This window comes from Myotis daubentonii, chromosome 11, assembly GCF_963259705.1.
Source record: "Myotis daubentonii chromosome 11, mMyoDau2.1, whole genome shotgun sequence".
NCBI lineage: Eukaryota > Metazoa > Chordata > Mammalia > Chiroptera > Vespertilionidae > Myotis > Myotis daubentonii.
Genome location: NC_081850.1, coordinates 39,940,337 through 39,957,330, shown reverse-complemented (window position 1 = coordinate 39,957,330; position 16,994 = coordinate 39,940,337). Strand labels below are relative to the sequence as shown.

The following is a 16,994-nucleotide window of genomic DNA, read 5'->3' as shown; positions in this document are numbered from 1 at the left end:
GGGGAGCTGGGGCCGTTCAGAGCTGCCAGAAGGCTGTCCTGACCCGAGAGCTGGCTGGGTCTTCGGAAAAGGACTAAGAACCCAGCGTCGGTGGTTGGCCAGGTGGGGGCGGCAGTGGTGCGGTGGCAGGACGAACAGAACATTTGCGGGGATTGTGGGAGTTCTTTTGGGGATGATGGGGCGCAGAGTTCGGTTCAGCCGGGAGCGGTGAAGGTGCGGTGTCCAGCTCAGCCATGGGGTGGTGGGGACGCAGTGTCAGCCTCGGCTGCAGGTGATGGGGTGCAGAGCCAGGCTCGGCTGCAGGTGATGGGGTGCAGAGCCAGGCTCGGCTGCAGGTGATGGGGTGCAGAGCCAGGCGCGGCTGCAGGTGATGGGGTGCAGAGCCAGGCTCAGCCGAGAGGTGAAGGGGGCGTAGGGTCAGATTCAGCCCGGCGGGTGCGCGCGGCGCGGCCGGGTAGGAGCTCGCAGCTGCAGCCGGAGCGCGGGTTGGGGAGCCTTCCCGGCCGCCGTGCCCGGGGGAGCGGTTCGCGGCGCCGCAGAGACGGGCTCTAAGTGCCCGCGTCCCCGGCTCGCGCGGAGCCGGTGTGGCGGGAGGAGCCCTGCGCAGCCACCGCCTCCTCCGGCCGCAGGCTCCTCCTCTCCCCCCACCTCCCTCGTCTCGCAGCCCGCCCGCCCAATCCGCAGCCCTGGGCCCTGGAGAGCCGGGCCGCTTGTCTGGCCGGCGGAGGCAGAGCGCGACCCTAGCGAGCCGCGGCGCCCGCCGACCAGGGACAAGCGCGACTCCCGGGAACCCGCTCTGCCCCCGGCGGCCGCCTCCTCTCCATTGTCGCGGGGACGCTCCGGCCCGCGCCGCCCCGGCCGCGATTCTCCTCCTCTTCCTCCCGGAAAGTCGAGCGCCTGCTCCGGGAGAGAGCGAGCCGAGGCCCCCTGCCCGCGGCTCGGGGCTGGAGGCGGCGGCGGCGGAGGCGGAGGGAGAGCGCGTCACTCCCGGGAGGAGAGTTGCACCTCCGCTGAGGCCGTGGCTGCCAGTTGCCCAAACGCGGCGGCGGCGGCGGCGGCGGCGGAAGGCGCTGGGGCTCGGGGGCTCCCTGGCCATGGAGAGGAGAGCCGGACCCGGGGACGCCCAGAACTCGGCCCCGTCTCTTTGGACCTCCGTGTAGGCACCTGAATTAGCCGACGCTAAGCGGGGGAGGGAAAGGTAAGAGGAGAGGGGGTCCCCGGTCCCCCGCCCCGCCTCCCTTGCTGCCCCCTGGGGGCCACTGTGAGAGCGCGGACTGCGGTCCCCCGCACCTTCCCTGCTCCCGGCGGTTTGGCATGTGGGCATTTCTGCTGAGATGGAAAACACCCCCCTCCCCCTCCCCCCAGCACCCTTTCCTCACTGTCCCCGCGCGCCTCCAAATCCTCCCCGAAAGAAAGGGTCTTTGGGAACCTTTGGTCTGTGATTTCGTTCGCTGCCTCTCTCTTTTCATTACGTCTCACGGGGAAGGAAACAATGGACCTTTGAAAGTCTGCGTGAACAACCTCAAACTTTCTGGAGAGGTCTGGGCCGGGGGAATAAACCCCACAGGAAACCCCACAGTGAAAGGTGGATGGAATGCGTGTTGCAGAGTCTCGGCTTCAGGGCGCGCGCGTCTGCCTTTGGGGTGATCTTTGTCTCTTTACTATTCCCCGCGGTTGGTGGGCCCCCGCCCCCACCTCGCTTTCTGTTAGTGAAAGTAAGGCGCGGTTTTAAAATCCGTGTAGCTCAGCGCAGGACTCCAATCCTGGCTTTCCAACGGCGAGTTGTGAGGTCCTGGCAAATGAGGGGGAATCGTGAGGACCCCAAAATGCTGCAGTTAATGCTGGTTGCTGCATCCCTTGCAGTACGGCGTAGGGCCCGACATCCCTGGATGCTCTCTGCTGGGGGTTGAAGTGTGTCACTAGCCCTCGCTGTGGAGCAGAAACCCTTCACTTAAATTCTCCACGTGAGGTTAGGAAAACAGACTTTGCTGTATGTCTCTTTCATGAGCAGTAGGAGAAAGAATGCCTAAAACTTGAAGACCTTTCATTCCGTATAGGAGCCACTCACCGGCCCGTGTTCACTCGCCTTGCTTCCGTGTGACAATGCATTTTGATCATTGCACGTGCTGAGCTTGTGGGGACGTTGTCTTCCTGAGCTTTTCCCGGAGAACAAAGTGGAGAGAATGTGAGGAAGGGATAGAGAGGAAGGTTTCACCTGAGCTGAGGGAGGCCTGAATCCTTAGGGCAGCCAGGCATGCCTGTTGGAAATGGCTGTGTTAGAAACACACACATTTCAGATACTGAGCCCTAAGGTTCTTTGGTTGGCTAGAAAGGAGCTGTTACTGTTTGCTTGACCCTTGAAGGGAGCTTGCACTTTTCCAAGTTCTGGGCATCGCACTCCGGTTGGGTGCCTTTGATTGGCTATTCAAAGGGCTCTTTCGAGTTTGCATTTCTGGGCAAACTGAAGAAAGTGCAGCACTTCCTCTGCTTGGCAAACATTGGGTAGCACCTTTTGGGGCTTGATGTGAAAATCAGTCCCCTCTGCTTTCTGTGAATCTGCACAAAAGGATAGGTCAGAGTGTGTGGGAGTGGAACCAGGAAGTCTGTCTTCTGGCTTTCAAGTCAGCCCCCCCCCACCCCAATTTTTTTTATCTGATGAATGTGTGTTTATAGCCTCAGAAAATTGAGGTGAGAAGTGAATTCTGAGTCATCACCTGCTCTACTGGAACAGCCTGTGCCTGAGCAGCAAGCTGAGGATGGGTCACTGTGTGTATGGACAGGAAGTGGAATCAGTGACTTCTTACATGATTTCCTTTGTGACAACTAATGGAGTGACTCTCCCTTCTTGATCTAGCCTGTAACCCACAGATTTTCAGGAGTCTCAGGTTTCACAACTGGAAACCAGAATGGGACAACTCCTCTTTCTTGTTGCAACTGACCAAGTCCAGCCTGTTCTCTAGCAGCTGCTTTGGAAATAGAAGGCAGAAGCAAGGGGGTAAAGTAGTTGGGGGCCACGCTGAAATGGAAAGGCTGTTACTTACTAGCTGTGCACCTCCGGGCAAGTTTCTGAAATTGAGAATGATGATGTGATGACCTACACTAAAGAGGATTTTTAAATGATCACTATGAAATTCACCGTGTAAGACTCACCTGGGATGCTGTATGTAAATGTGTACCTTGTAAAGTGCTGTGACATAGAGTAGTGCATCATCCACCCTCCCACCCACCATCCATTTGACTAACAATTATTCATCACCTATTGTGTGTCAGGCCCTGTGGAAGCAAACTGAATGCCCACCAGCTCTGTGGAGTGTTCTTGTTGTTTGGGAGGGGGCCTTAGATGGAGTGGCTGAAGCGTGGGAGGTCACAGGGAGCGACCACAGTGGCTTATCTATAAAGGAAGATAAGACAGTCTCTGCTGTTGAAGAAATGAGTCTAGCCAAGGAGAAAAGGAAATGAACAATGAGAAGGCCCAGTAAGCATGTGTTTATGCACAGGATGCTGTGAGAACCCAAAGGAGGACCAGAGGTTTTTTGCGGGGGAGGGCATAGCAATTTAGTGAAATATAACATGTCCTAAATCAGACAAAATAGTAGAGACTGAAAACTCTATCGAAAGTACCATTTTGCCCTAACCGGTTTGGCTCAGTGGATAGAGCGTCGGCCTGTGGACTCAAGGGTCCTGGGTTCGATTCCGGTCAAGGGCATGTACCTTGGTTGCGGGCACATCCCCAGTGGGGAGTGTGCAGGAGGCAGCTGGTCGATGTTTCTCTCTCCCATCGATGTTTCTAACTCTCTATCTCTCTCCCTTCCTCTCTGTAAAAAGTCAATAAAATATATTTTTTAAAAAAGTACCATTTTGAAATGTAAAGATTGGAGGACTTAAAACCAGAACTGAGTTTAAAGCAAGGCTCTGACAATTGCTAATCCTTTGCTATTGGGCAAATCCCCTAATTCTTCACACTTTGCTTCTTCATCTGTAAAATGAGTTTAAAATACTCGGTGGAATTCTTCGAGGTTTAACTTAGATTTAATATGCTGTGTATGCAAGCTAGTGTCTTTTGGTATTAATAGGTACTTTATATGTTCTTTTTTAAGCTATACATATAAAAAGTTGTAATTTAGTCTAATGGATCTGAGTCACTGATTCCTGTTTTGTTCTGAATAGTGCAATTCTTCAGACTTGAGGTTAGCTATTGTTCCATGGCATTCCTCACTTGTTCAGGCATCCCAGACACTGGAGATCTTTCCATGGCGTTTGGGTTGTGAGCACTAATTGGAAGGATGGGCTGTCTGGTATAGTACATCGATTGAGAGGGTCTTGTCTGGGTCTGTTCTGTCTTCACCCCGCCTCTCAAAGCAAGCTAGCCCTTCTGCTTTCCTCTATCCTAAGTAAATGAATAAAAGGAAGAGAAAGCTATGCATTTGCATGGTTGAGACCATAAAAATCACCCCTGCCAGCTGGGTAGTAGACTTACCGGGGTGATCATTTCATAAGGTATGTAAATATCTACTCGCTGTGTTGTACACCTGAAATCAATATGATATTGCATGTCAACTGTAATTGAAACATAAGTTTTAAAAATCACCATAGTTTTCTCTATCTGTAAAGAGATATAATTTTCAACTACACAGTTAAAGAAAGGCTGTTCTCAGCAGCAGCTGCTGTCGGTGAAACTTGAATATTTCAGCACTACTTGCGTTAGTATACTTGCCTTGATTCTTGTCTTGATGTGAACTGAAGCTCATCTGACATTTTAATAAATGGCCATTGAGAGAAACCCATGCTCAGACATTTAAAACTGTCATGTGAAATGTGACTTTTTGGGGGGGGGTGCGGGGAGGGCAGTATGAATGTAAATCAGTTTTCAGATCAGTGCTACACATGCTGAATCTTAGCATGTAGTTTTAAAGGGCCCTAAAAGTCATACTAAAACGAGGAAGTTGAGACCCAGAGAGGCTCACTAATTAGGTAAGGTCACATAGTAAATTAATGGCTGAGCAGGGACAAGAACCCCTTTGTCCCTATTTCTAGTCAGCATACACCGCCCCCCCCCCCCCCCCGCCCCAGTATACTCTAACTTGTTACTGTTAGGTTTTGTTAGCAGTTTAGTGATTTTAATGGTGAAATAATTTGCATTTGAGCTTAGAAACCCATTGCACCCAAGTTTAAGGCAGATACTATAACTTCTTTTTCGTTTGGGAGAGTTTACAGATGATATGGTGCATGTGATGGGGTGTTGTTACTTGTAATACATTTCTGTCAAACAAGAAACTAGGCGTAAAAATAATGTTAGCTTTACTTGCATATTCTGTAAATAGTAAAGACATTTCAAATATTGTAGAAGTGCACTTTTTTTTTTTTTTTTTTTTAAAAAAAGAAACAAGTTCCTGGAAACTGTGTCTCAGTGGATCATGAACTTTTATTCAGGTTTGTGTTATGAATCATAGTGTAAAAGCATAAACAATATGTTTGCATGTGCTTTTCTTTTTTCCTTATATTTGCTTTGGGAAGCCTTTAATGTTGGTTGTCACGAACTATATTTAGCAAATATTTTATTGCATTCCTAAGGCGTGCAAGGCAGTGTACTGGTTGCTGTGAGCAATACAAAGATGAACGAGGCATAGAATCTTTATTAAAACGTCTCTTTAAAAAATGTGAAACAGTCTCGGAAGCTATGTAAAGACTTAAAACAGAATTGCTGCCTCCCAACGAATCAGTTCTTTGATCTAATAGGCAAGTCTGCTTTGAAATTGTTATTATTAGACTAGCCTTTTAACCAGATTTTTAACAAGACATTTGTTTTTAAAACATAAAAACAAGTGGATAAACATTTTACATTTATTTTATCGGGGCTCTCTCTTAGTTTGGATAAGAAGTAAAAATTGGGCAACATTTGATGGAATTTTATATTATGAAAAGTTTGCCTCGGAGAGCTGTGATGGTCTTAGCTTTAATATGTTTTTAATAAATGGCTTTAATGCTGCAATTGGAACATTGTTTTCTGAAAGGGTTGCAATTTAAGACAATCCATATTGATCCACTGAGAAAAGAATTGGCCTTGTTGAATGAGTTTGATGTGTATCTTAAAACATATGAACATCCACCACAAACGAGATGTCCTGGTCATGTTCGATTACCAAGTTTCTCCAAAGAGTGAAATTGCGACTGATTTGGGGGCTCTTGCCTAATTATTGGGTTGTTCTTGGAGACTATAGACTTTCTGTTGTCACAATGGACTCTACTAATAGTGACTCACTCTCCTGAAGAGTGAATAGCCAGTTTCTTTATGTTCAATGAGGTTGGGAATGAATCATTAACCTTTTAGGGATTGTGAAGATTAAGTTTAGCACAAAGATAAATGCCTGATTTCTGTTTCAGAAGGAATGAGAAAAATGAGTCATTGTTTGGTTTTCTTATTGTGGTTGAAAAAACACAACCACAGGACATTGTTTTTAAATACCATCAGTGCCACCACTATAAAAAATAAATTTTATGAGGATTTAAAAAATACTGCACTTCGTTAATGTAAAAGATGTGGCTTTAATTGTGTTTTTTAAAAATCCTCACCTGAGGATATTTTTTTCCATTGATTTCTAGAGAGAGTGGAAGGAAGGGAGGAGGTTGGGGGAGAGGGAGGAAGGAGGGGGGGGGGGAGAGAATGAGAGAGAGAGAGAGAGAGAGAGAGAGAGAGAGAGAGAGAGAGAACCATCACTGTGAGAAATACATCGATTGGTTACCTCCCACACATGCTCCAATCAGCGGTGCTGGGGAACCTGCAACCGAGGAATGTGCCCTTGACCAGGAATCGAACCCGTGACCCCTTGGTCTGCAGGCTGATGCTTAATCACTGAGCAAAACTGGGCAGATGCTTTAATTGTTTAATAGGTGTTTCATGATAGCCATTCCCAGCCATCCGTGGCATGCTCACAGACAGAATCTGGTAGGAAGTTGGGTGTGTATGAAGGGCTAGCTGAAAAGGTCGAATGAGAGAGGAATCGTCTTCTCAGCCTGGTTAATGACCTCTTCTGATTAATGTCATTGCTGCTTTTCCAAGTGCCTGCACTGATTTAGACACCCCTGTTCTTACCATGTGGCTGGCTTCACAGTGTATGGTTAGCTGATGGGTAACTTTTTCCATCTGCCTCGTTCCCATGTCTGAGCGTGGCTTTAACCTTAAAGCACTTCTTGCTCCCTGTTTGTGCTTGTGGCATTTCAGCTCATCACGCAGCCCCTCTTTGCCTGTTCTGCTGACCATATTCTCTTCCTGTTCAGCCATGGAAAGTCCAGCCACCACTTTAGTGTGAGAATCACATGCCTTAGAAGGACAGGGACTCTGACGGACTGTTTTGTATTTTGGCCTGGAGCTCATTTGCAGGTGAGTCTGCCTGCCAGCCTTCATGAGGCTGTTGTTTTCCCCCACATTGGTCATCGCTGGACAGTCTGGTGTCATTTTAGTGGCAGGGTTCAGTGGTAGATTTCAGTTCACACGCACAAAGTAAGGAAGCTATTAGCAGCAGCAGTCTGATTATATACATTTGGGTAAGTTTGCCAGGGCTCTTAAAACTTTAAACTCTCTTCCATTTGTAGGGATTTAATAAACGCTGGTGATTACCTCTAGACTCACTAGCCCAGTGCCTTTGCCCCAACATGCATAGCAATTATTTGCTCGGGTCATCTCCTGCCCCATCAACACTGGCCTTCCAGCTCCTTGAAGGGAGAGATCATGCACATTTTTTTTGCACCATTAGGGCCTCCCCATCATCTAGCAGAGTCCTTGTCTCATAGGAGGTGCTCAAGCCTGAATGTGTTCTCCCTTTGGCAAGACTTTACCGTTGGTGGTTAATGTTATATTTAAAATAGGCGGTGTGTCGTAGATATGAGAAATAGTACCCTCAAGTTCTGATCCTGGCCCTGCCACGAATAGAAACTTTGCTTTGATCCTGGATTGAGTAGCTCTGGATCCCTTCAGTCTGCACATCTCGTTATTCATCTGGAATATTTCTTAGTCTGGAAGGCATGTCAAAACATACTCATTAAAGTTTCCGATTGTCACTGCATTTTGATGTTTGTGTCTCAGTGGATCATGAACTTTTGGTACGTCTGTACCTAATTATCAGACACATCTCTGTGTCTACCCCCCCCCCCCCCCCCCGCCTCCTTACCTTTTAACATTCTACCAACATAACTTGTCTTGGATCTTTCTCCTTGAGAAGTATTTTAAAGCTTTGTCCCTGGCGCTTGGCAGAGAATTCAGCACTCAGGCAGCTCTGCCCTTTGCTGTGACCTTAATTAAATCAGCCTCCCTCAGGTCAGACTTGGGTTTGGGTTCTTTCTTTGGAAGACCAGCTGCAAGGCTGCTGGCTTGCCCGCCCCTGCCATTGTGTGTGTGCCTCTGCACAGCCATCCGTCACTGTCAGCAGTTCCTCCCGCCGGTGGGGGGCAAGGCCCATGGGGGGATGGTCTAAGGAGCATTGGGAGGGAGAAGAGGAAACAAAAGCTTTCCAAAGGAAAGAATTAGGGAGAAAAAGGAACCTGAGGAATAATCATGGGAAAAATGTAAACCAAGTGAAAAACAAAGACAGGTAGGTAACAGGACCCTTTTCTTTCTCCAATTTTTCAAGTTGACAAAAAGTCTTCCTCCAGGTTTTTTTATCCTTTAATTATTTTACCCAGATGCCTACATACTTTAATTTTTTTTTTTGAATGGGCAAAGAATGTCAGATATTCTACATGGTCATCCTCTCTGTACATTGTCACCCTGTTGGTCTGTCGATCTGTATTTATCCTTCCTGCTTCTCTTTTGTTGCCCATGATAATGCTCTCCTGCCTTTTTGCTCTATCAGCCATTTTGGCTTTAGGGTCAAGATAGCTTTGCATGGATATACTTAGCAGATCTGAAAAAAAGAGACAGGATTAATGAGTTATTTGGTGGCAGAAAAATCAGACATCTGCCTCATGTACCTTGGATAAATGAGAAATAAATGGATTAAAAGTATTTCTTAAAGTTCACTTAAAGTATTTAACTTTAAAAACAGGAAAGTGTTTGCTTGGTTTACTTTGGGCATTAGATATTATAAATAAACACTTTGTTTTGAGGTATCCATATTTTAACAGATTTCAACATAATTTGCTGAGGATATATTTACTTTTGTGATTAACTCATTTGCTAATCTGAATTCCTTAAATACAGATCCATTAGCATTTGTTGTTTTCAACATAAGCAAACTCTTAGTATTTTTAGTTAACTTTTGTTTTCCAGGGATTTACTGTATCTTGACAATAGTTTTCTAGCAAAGAGTACAATATAGCTTAACTGAAAAGTGAATTTCTAAGCAGGAGACAACTAGTATCTTCTGATTTTAAATAATACTTATTCCAACTCACATACTTATTCCAGCTCAAAGGCTTAATGGCCCCCGATTTTTATTTTTATTTTTTTAGTAAGTGTAGGGTTTTTAGGACTCTATGTTTGAAATATTCCTCATGATCTCTCTCTATTACATTCTAATAGAGTTAGTATACATTAGGAAAATTTCCTTTTGAAGGAGGAGATAATGTAAACAATACATGGTACCAAGCTAGAAGTCTGGAGTATATTGGTGTTTGTATATAATAGTAGTTTAATTTTGGGGAATATCATTTATCAAAAATGTATAAATTCCCCAAGTGGAGAAAGAAGGTAAGGGAATGGAATTAAAAATTTCTCAGCCCCTTATCCTTTCACTTCATTGAGAGAGGCTTATCATGAAAGGTTGGTGCATTCCTCTTCTAGCTCGAAGCACTGGCCTGGGTATGACCAGCTTAGTAACAGTGAGCCAGGATCAAAGTAAGTAAACTAACTGTGCAGAGTGTCTTATTTCTTGGGGACATGCCAGATAGTTAGTTGCAGGTGATAGTGACTCATCTTGATTTTTAAGAGTTGAAAGAAAAAGACAACAGGGCTAAGATAAATACGAATGCATGGTAATAATGGAGAATGTGTCTTGTGCAACAGTGTGAAGGCACTGTCCTATCTAGAGATTTCGGACTGTGCTTACACAAAACCAAGCACATCTCTGAATGAAAGTAAACTTAATCTCCCCCCACCCCCCCATCTGTCTATTTTCTCACAAATAGCTATAGGTTTAGACCTGCCATTTATGCTGAATTCCTGTGCAGGCAATGATTTGACTGATGTAAGCTCTTTTTAAATCTTGCCTACACTTGTTATGAGAACATATTTTTGAATGAAAATAGCCAGGCTGGTAATAATAGTCAGGATGCTGATACTCTCAAGTTTTTTTCTTCTTCTTTGATCAAGGACATTATTATTTTTTTCCCTTTTAAAAAAAATTGAATTATTTATTGTCTAAAGTTTTAAATATATCTCCTTTCCCCCTGATTGACCCACCTACCCCCCACCCAGTTATTCCCACCCCTGGCAAGCCCCCACTGTCCCAGCGTCTGTGTCCATTGGTTATGCTAATATGCATGCATACAAGTCCTTTGGTTGCTGTCTAACTCCTCCCCCCCCTCCCCGCCATTTGTCTCTGAATCTATTCTTGTTCATCAAATTATGTTGATCATTATATCCCACATATGAGTGAGATCATGTGGTATTTATCTTTCTCCGACTGGCTTATTTTGCTTAGCATAATGTTCTCCAGTTCCATCCATGCTGTTGCAAATGGTAAAAAGTTCCTTTTTTAAAATTTTTTTTATAGCGGTGTAGTATTCCATTGTGTAGATGTACCACAGTTTTTTAATCCACTCATCTGCTGATGGGCACTTAGGCTGTTTCCAAATCTTAGCTATGGTGAATTGTGCTGCTATGAACATAGGGGTGCATATATCCTTTCTGACTGGTGTTTCTGGTTTCTTGGGATATAGTCCTCGAAGTGGGATCACTGCGTCAAATGGCAGTTCCATTTTTACCTTTTTGAGGAAACGCCTGTCTTCCACAGTGGCTGCACCAGTCTGCATTCCCACCAGCAGTGCACCAGGGTTCCTTTTTCTCCGCATCCTTGCCAGCACCTGTTGTTTGTTGATTTGTTGATGACAGCCATTCTGACAGGTGTGAGATGGTACCTCATTGTCGTTTTGATTTGCATCTCTAGGATGATTAGTGACTTTGAGCATGTTTTTATATGTCTCTTGGCTTTCTGAATGTCCTCTTTCGAAAAGTGTCTATTGAGGTCCTTTGCCCATTTTTTGATTGGATTGTTTATCTTCCTTTTGTTAAGTTGTATGAATTCTCTGTAAATTTTGGAGATTAAACCCTTATCTGAAATATCATTGACAAATACGGTCTCCCATGCAGTGGGCTTTCTTGTTGTTTAAGGACATAATTCTTAAAACAGTATCCAAACTGTAATTCTACAGGTTACTGTCAGAATCATTGCCTTTTCGTCAGGTGTTCAGTATGGTGGGGCCAGTGTGCATGGCACAGCACTGAGCAGTGGGACTCTCTGTGTGTTGGGTTGGAGGAGCTGGATGATTTGGGCGACGGAGCGTATCATTGCCTACAGGGCAGATGCCCTCGCCCACTGTGTAAGTGCTAAGCATGCATGGAAGTGAATTTGCCTTCTATTTTAGCAGCTCAGCAGTTAGAAAGAACATGAAAACTTAGCTCTTTAAAGCACCTTTATTAGTGTTGAGTTACTGCTGCTATCTCTTATCGAGAAGACTTTCCAGACTTTCCCTTTGATGATAGCATTTATTGGATGTCAGCGTCACGATAAAGTGGAATGGAACACTTTCTTCTGCCTGTGTGCCTACTGCATTTCATGGTGTTAAATTTTTACAAAATATTGTGAAAGGTTGAGCTTGTCTTGATAGCTTGCTGTTCTTTATCTTTAGAAATCCTATCTGGGGTTGTTAATGCCTTTTACCCACTAGATTGTAAACTAGGATTGGATTTTGTAAAAATTAATCCGTTGACTTTTTGCTTGAAGTAGTAAATTTTTCCCAAGTTGGAGCAACTGATATAGAGAGGTTAGACACATTTCTTAGAGCCTCTAAGAAATGTTGAAGAAGGATTAGATGGGAAATTCCAATGAGAGAGAGAGAAAGAGTGTGTGTGTGTGTGTGTGTGTGTGTGTGTGTGTGTGTGTGTAAGAGAGATAGAGATCTAAGTTCAACAAGCATTTATTGAGTACCTACTATGTGGAAGGCCCTGTGAGAAGACTAAGATAAGTAAGACATTCCTGCTCTTAAGAAGCTTACAGTCCAATGTAGGAGACTGACAGGTACATGCATAATTGAAACATAAGGCAGAAACAAGATGATCTAATAAGTTTTAAACAGAGGACAGGGAAATACAAGCAGGGAATTTGTGAAATCCTGAGAAGGCTTCATGGATGAGATAGCACCATGTTTGAAAATTTTAAATGAGAATATCTCAATTTTCTTAAAATCACTTCCTTTTTATAGTTCACCCCCGCCCAATCAATCATGATCTCCTTTACTGTTTTTGAAATTTAAAAATACTTTCAGTGATTACTTATTATAATGTATTACCAAATAAATTAATTGAATGCTCCTGCCAACTGTATAAGTCCCTCTCACCCTGAGTTACTATTTCAGGTTATACACTCTTTATCCAAGAGAATAATTTTATTTAAAATTACAGCAAGTTTTTAAGGTGTTTTTTGTGAGGAAAACTGAGAATTAGACAAAAGTACTAGGTTTTGAATGCTTCCCCTTTTTCAGCATTTGCATTTATACCTTGTAAGTTGGTATGATGCTTTCATACTCTTAGTTCTTTCATTATCTACTTTAATTTTTTGCTTAAATTCCCCGTGAAAAGTTTTAATTCCATGATTTAATTTTTTTAATTAATTACTGTATTACCAAGCCTTTTGGGCTACCACTTTTTACCATCCAGGGTAAATAAGTACAAGATAACTCTTTCAAGGAACATCTAAATACCAAAAATTATGCTTTAAAACCTGTGTGGAATTTATTTCCAAATTCAATATGAATGACTTGGGTTATCTCCCATTTTGGATTGGGTTTAGGGATTTAGCACTGGCTGTAATAGCTCCTAAAATATGTCATTAAATATGGACGTGTTCCTTCTATATGGTATGTGCTTTCCACTAGAAATGACGGGCAATGTAAACACATTTACAGTGTGTTAAGTAAAAACATTGGCCTGTAACAAAAATTTTAAAATGACACCTAATAGTACTCTCCGTGAAGTCTTGAAAGCCAGAGGAAACACTTCATCCTCTTTCCTCTATTAGGTTCTTGTTTGGTTCTCAAACTCAAGCAAGTGCTGCAAGTATTAAGAGCCTTATGGATTGGACAGTCCTTGTTGAGAAAGTCTGGGATCCCGACCACACCATTTTCACAGTATTTCCTTGGTCAGTTTCACTCTGCCTTCAATCAAGTGATTTCAAATTGCATTTAGGAATTGCACTTCTTGGGGATGCTGTAAATCTTTTATTTATCTTCCCCAGTTTCTACCACAATCCTCTAATGACCACAAAATCTCATGTTGCTTATTGAATGAGGGAAATGTCATCCCCCCCACCATGAATAATTAAAATTTGTAACTAGCAATCAATATATTTTAAAGTAATCGATTCATACTATTCCTAATGTAAACTCATAAATGTAAAGTGAAATTCTAAAGCACTGTATGTGTATTTTATATCTTTAGAAATGATAAATTGAGTAAATTAGCATACATATGACTTTTTTGATAATAAGATACGTATTCTTAGAAAAAGAATGACTTTGCTGCTTACGCATTTATATGGTTTTCAGTAAAATAGAGCTAATGGGTTTAGAACACGTGTAGGAAAACATAGTTTCCCAGAAGGGTTATGGGGAAAACCCAACCGTGATTATTTTTGATTTCTTGACCATTTTAATTTGGGGGTGGACACCATTGAATTTTCATGATAAGATACCCTTTTGTTTGTGTAAAGACAGAAATTATTCCCAGAAGGAAGGTGGCTTCATTTTGCCTCTCTGCCTTTTATTGAATTTCGGGTACATCTGGTGACACATTATCTCCCACAAAAGGCCACTCCAGCCTTTTAAGTAGCACCCTTTCTCACCCTGAAACAATGAAGTATCAGATGATTGCAGCCTCAAACAAAAGATTTCCACTCGCTTTAGAGCACATTACAGCCCTGATTCCCTCCCACCCTGGCGAGGCTGGTCCTCTAGAATTTCTGGTTTAGTCTTTTCTTTGTCAATAGACCATCATAAAGGGGACTTTCTTCATCCTCTCTCATTTGTTCCAGCAGGATGTATCCTTTAGTTCATTCTGTTCCTTGGCACAAGCAGTCGTTTCTTCAATAGCACCTTAAATCCCATTGCTTTCCCTTTGTCATGGAGCTTAAGCTTCATACATAATTGCTTTTGTTCAGAAATCTCACCGCACACACCGAGTGTTTTTGACAGGCACGCTGACTCTGAGAATGCCCTTTGCCCGGTGTAAAATCAGCAGCAATTCCTGATTAGATTTCCTTTCTGTCCCCATTCGTTTCCAGGTCATTTGGGTCCTGGGAACGCTTGTTTGTGGCTTCTCTAATGACCACATTTTGTGTTAATGGATTTGCTGGAGTTTAGAGCCATTTGGAGGTACCCTCAGGACTAGGATCTTACTCATTGCTTTGGCAGAAATAGAGGAGGATTAATTATAAGGGAATTGAATGAAGTCAGGTGACTCTGAGACACTCTAGTTGCTGAGGAAGGGAAGTAATGGAAGAGGTTGAATGTCACGTTTCTGAAGCCATTGGGCATGTTTTAATTATCTACAGCCACTGCAATAAGAACAGTATGTGGCATAGCACCTCTTTCTTTCCTTCCCTCTTCTCTCTCCCTCCCCCCTCTCTCCCCTCCTCTCTCTCTCTCTCTCTCTCTCTCTCTCTCTCTCTCTCTCAGCAAAGAAACAGTAAAGTTTTATTTAAAACGTTCTCTTTCATTCAAAAACGTATTACAATAAAGACTATAAAAGATGAAAAGGACTGTCTTTTGCATGCCAGTGTCTCTTAGATAGGAAAGAAACACGTATAGTCTATTGAACTTTTGCGTGAAGAATTTCTGAAATAGTACTATGCCCTTTCAGCACAGTTCTAGCTACATCCTTACAAAATGGATTCTTTGAAATTACTGCCTCTCGATTGCTTTGGAAGACACATTAGTGTTAACTCTTCAGAGCCTGAACTCCAGAGTAAAAATACTTGGGCTTGAGACCTGGTTCTCCTGTACACTAGCTAATAAACATTCTAGGTCTCAGTTTCTCGTGTGTAACATGGGGATAATGGCATCCACCTATATATTTGTTGTATTACATGTATTAGATTAGATGAGTTAATACACAGAAGGTGTTTGGAACAAGACCTGGCAGTAAGTGCCCTATGAGCGTTAGCTATTTTTTAAATCATCTTAACCATTATATATATACATATGTGTGTGTGTGTATATATATATCTTAATTAACCATAATATTTGAATGACTACTACTTTAAACCAAAATTTGAGGATTTAAAGAGATAATATATTTAGACTTCCTTCCTAAATGAATTTACAGTGTCTAGTTAAGAGATAATACAAGCAGCCCAGCCAGCATGGCTCAGTGGTTGAGCGTCCACCTATGAACCAGCAGGTCACAGTTCGATTCCCAGTCAAGGCACATGCCCAGGTTGCTGGCTTGATCTCCAGTGTGGGGCATGCAGGAGGCAGCTGATCAATGATTCTCTCTCATCATTGATGTTTCTATCTCTCTTTTCCTCTCCCTTCCTAAAATTATATTTTTTAAAAAAAGAGATAATACAAGTAAAAATACGTAAGTTGCTTCACCATAAGGTGAATATAGTGGGGGAAATGGAACACTAACACCAGTGCTTGTCTATTGGGAACTTGTAAGGGCCTCCTTGTGGCCCTCATGACATGAACTTCAAAATTCAGTTTGAAGGACTTAGAATAATGATACTCAAAGTATGACCACCTGCTTCTGTGTCACCAGGGTATTGTTATAAAAATGTAAAATCCAGGGCTCTCTTTGCACCAACTGAGCCAGAATCACTGGGGGAGAGTCTAGGAATCTTCATTTTTAACAAGCTTCCCTGGTGATTCTTAAGCACACAATGAAAATTGAGAACATTTGCCATAGCACAGTCACTCTCAACCTAGATGCTCATTAGAAACACGGGGAGGGGCAAATTTAAGAGATAACAGTGGTTGGACATTGATATTAGGGGGTGGTTATAATGTGCAGCCAGATTGAGAAGCAGTGATATTAGAAGGTGATTCGTGAAGGTGATTGTCCACATATGGTAGGTGTTGGCATAAGAATGTCCAAACCTGTAGAGAATTTTTTTTTAAAATATATTTTATTGAGTTTTTACAGAGAGGAAGGGAGAGAGATAGAGAGTTAGAAACATCGATGAGAGAGAAACATCGACCAGCTGCCTCCTGCACACTCCCCACCGGGGATGCGCCCGCAACCAAGGTACATGCCCTTGACCGGAATCGAACCTGGGACCTTTCAGTCCGCAGGCCGACGCTCTATCCACTGAGCCAAACCGGTTTCGGCTGTAGAGAATTTTTATAAATATATATTTGAACCAAACAGGATACACCTGGAAGCAAGATCACCACAGACAAAAATATTAAAAATGCTTCCTATTATAGTAGTTTGCAGCTTCTTTTATGCAGGGAATTTAAAGAAGATTACAAGAAGGTGGGAGGACGAAAGGCAGGGATTAGAGTACAGGATAGTTAAAGATTATGTGCTCACTTGAGGGTGGTTTTGCCTGAAGGGTCTGAAAAGGGCTGTTTCAAAGGGGTGTTAACCTAGATGCACAGAAACAATGGACAAGGATGGCTTAAAGAGGTTTATATGCCCGACCTGCCTGGTTAGGAATTTATGATCAGGTCACCCTGTAAGGTTACTTTTCATAGATCCCCTTTTTCTGCCACACAGGGATGTAAGTGGACTCGGTGTTTTCAGTCATTCCAGTGTTTACCAGGGCCCGGGGAGAAGGTAGAAA

The 16,994-nt window shown here is 43.3% G+C and overlaps 1 protein-coding gene across 6 annotated transcripts in view; it reads left to right on the top strand.

Moving 5' to 3' along the window:
- Window positions 1-16,994, top strand: part of CEMIP2 (cell migration inducing hyaluronidase 2) — a 76,101-nt gene continuing 59,107 nt past the window's right edge. For 3 of the 6 annotated variants that reach the window (XR_009447619.1, XM_059656897.1, XM_059656893.1), the window contains exon 1: window positions 1,057-1,198. The gene's annotated coding sequence lies outside the window, so the exon portion shown is untranslated. Of the gene's footprint in view, window positions 103-1,056; window positions 1,199-5,380; window positions 5,431-7,269; window positions 7,379-16,994 lie in introns of those variants that run through there. The other 3 variants (XM_059656894.1, XM_059656896.1, XM_059656895.1) reach the window with 3 other exon arrangements.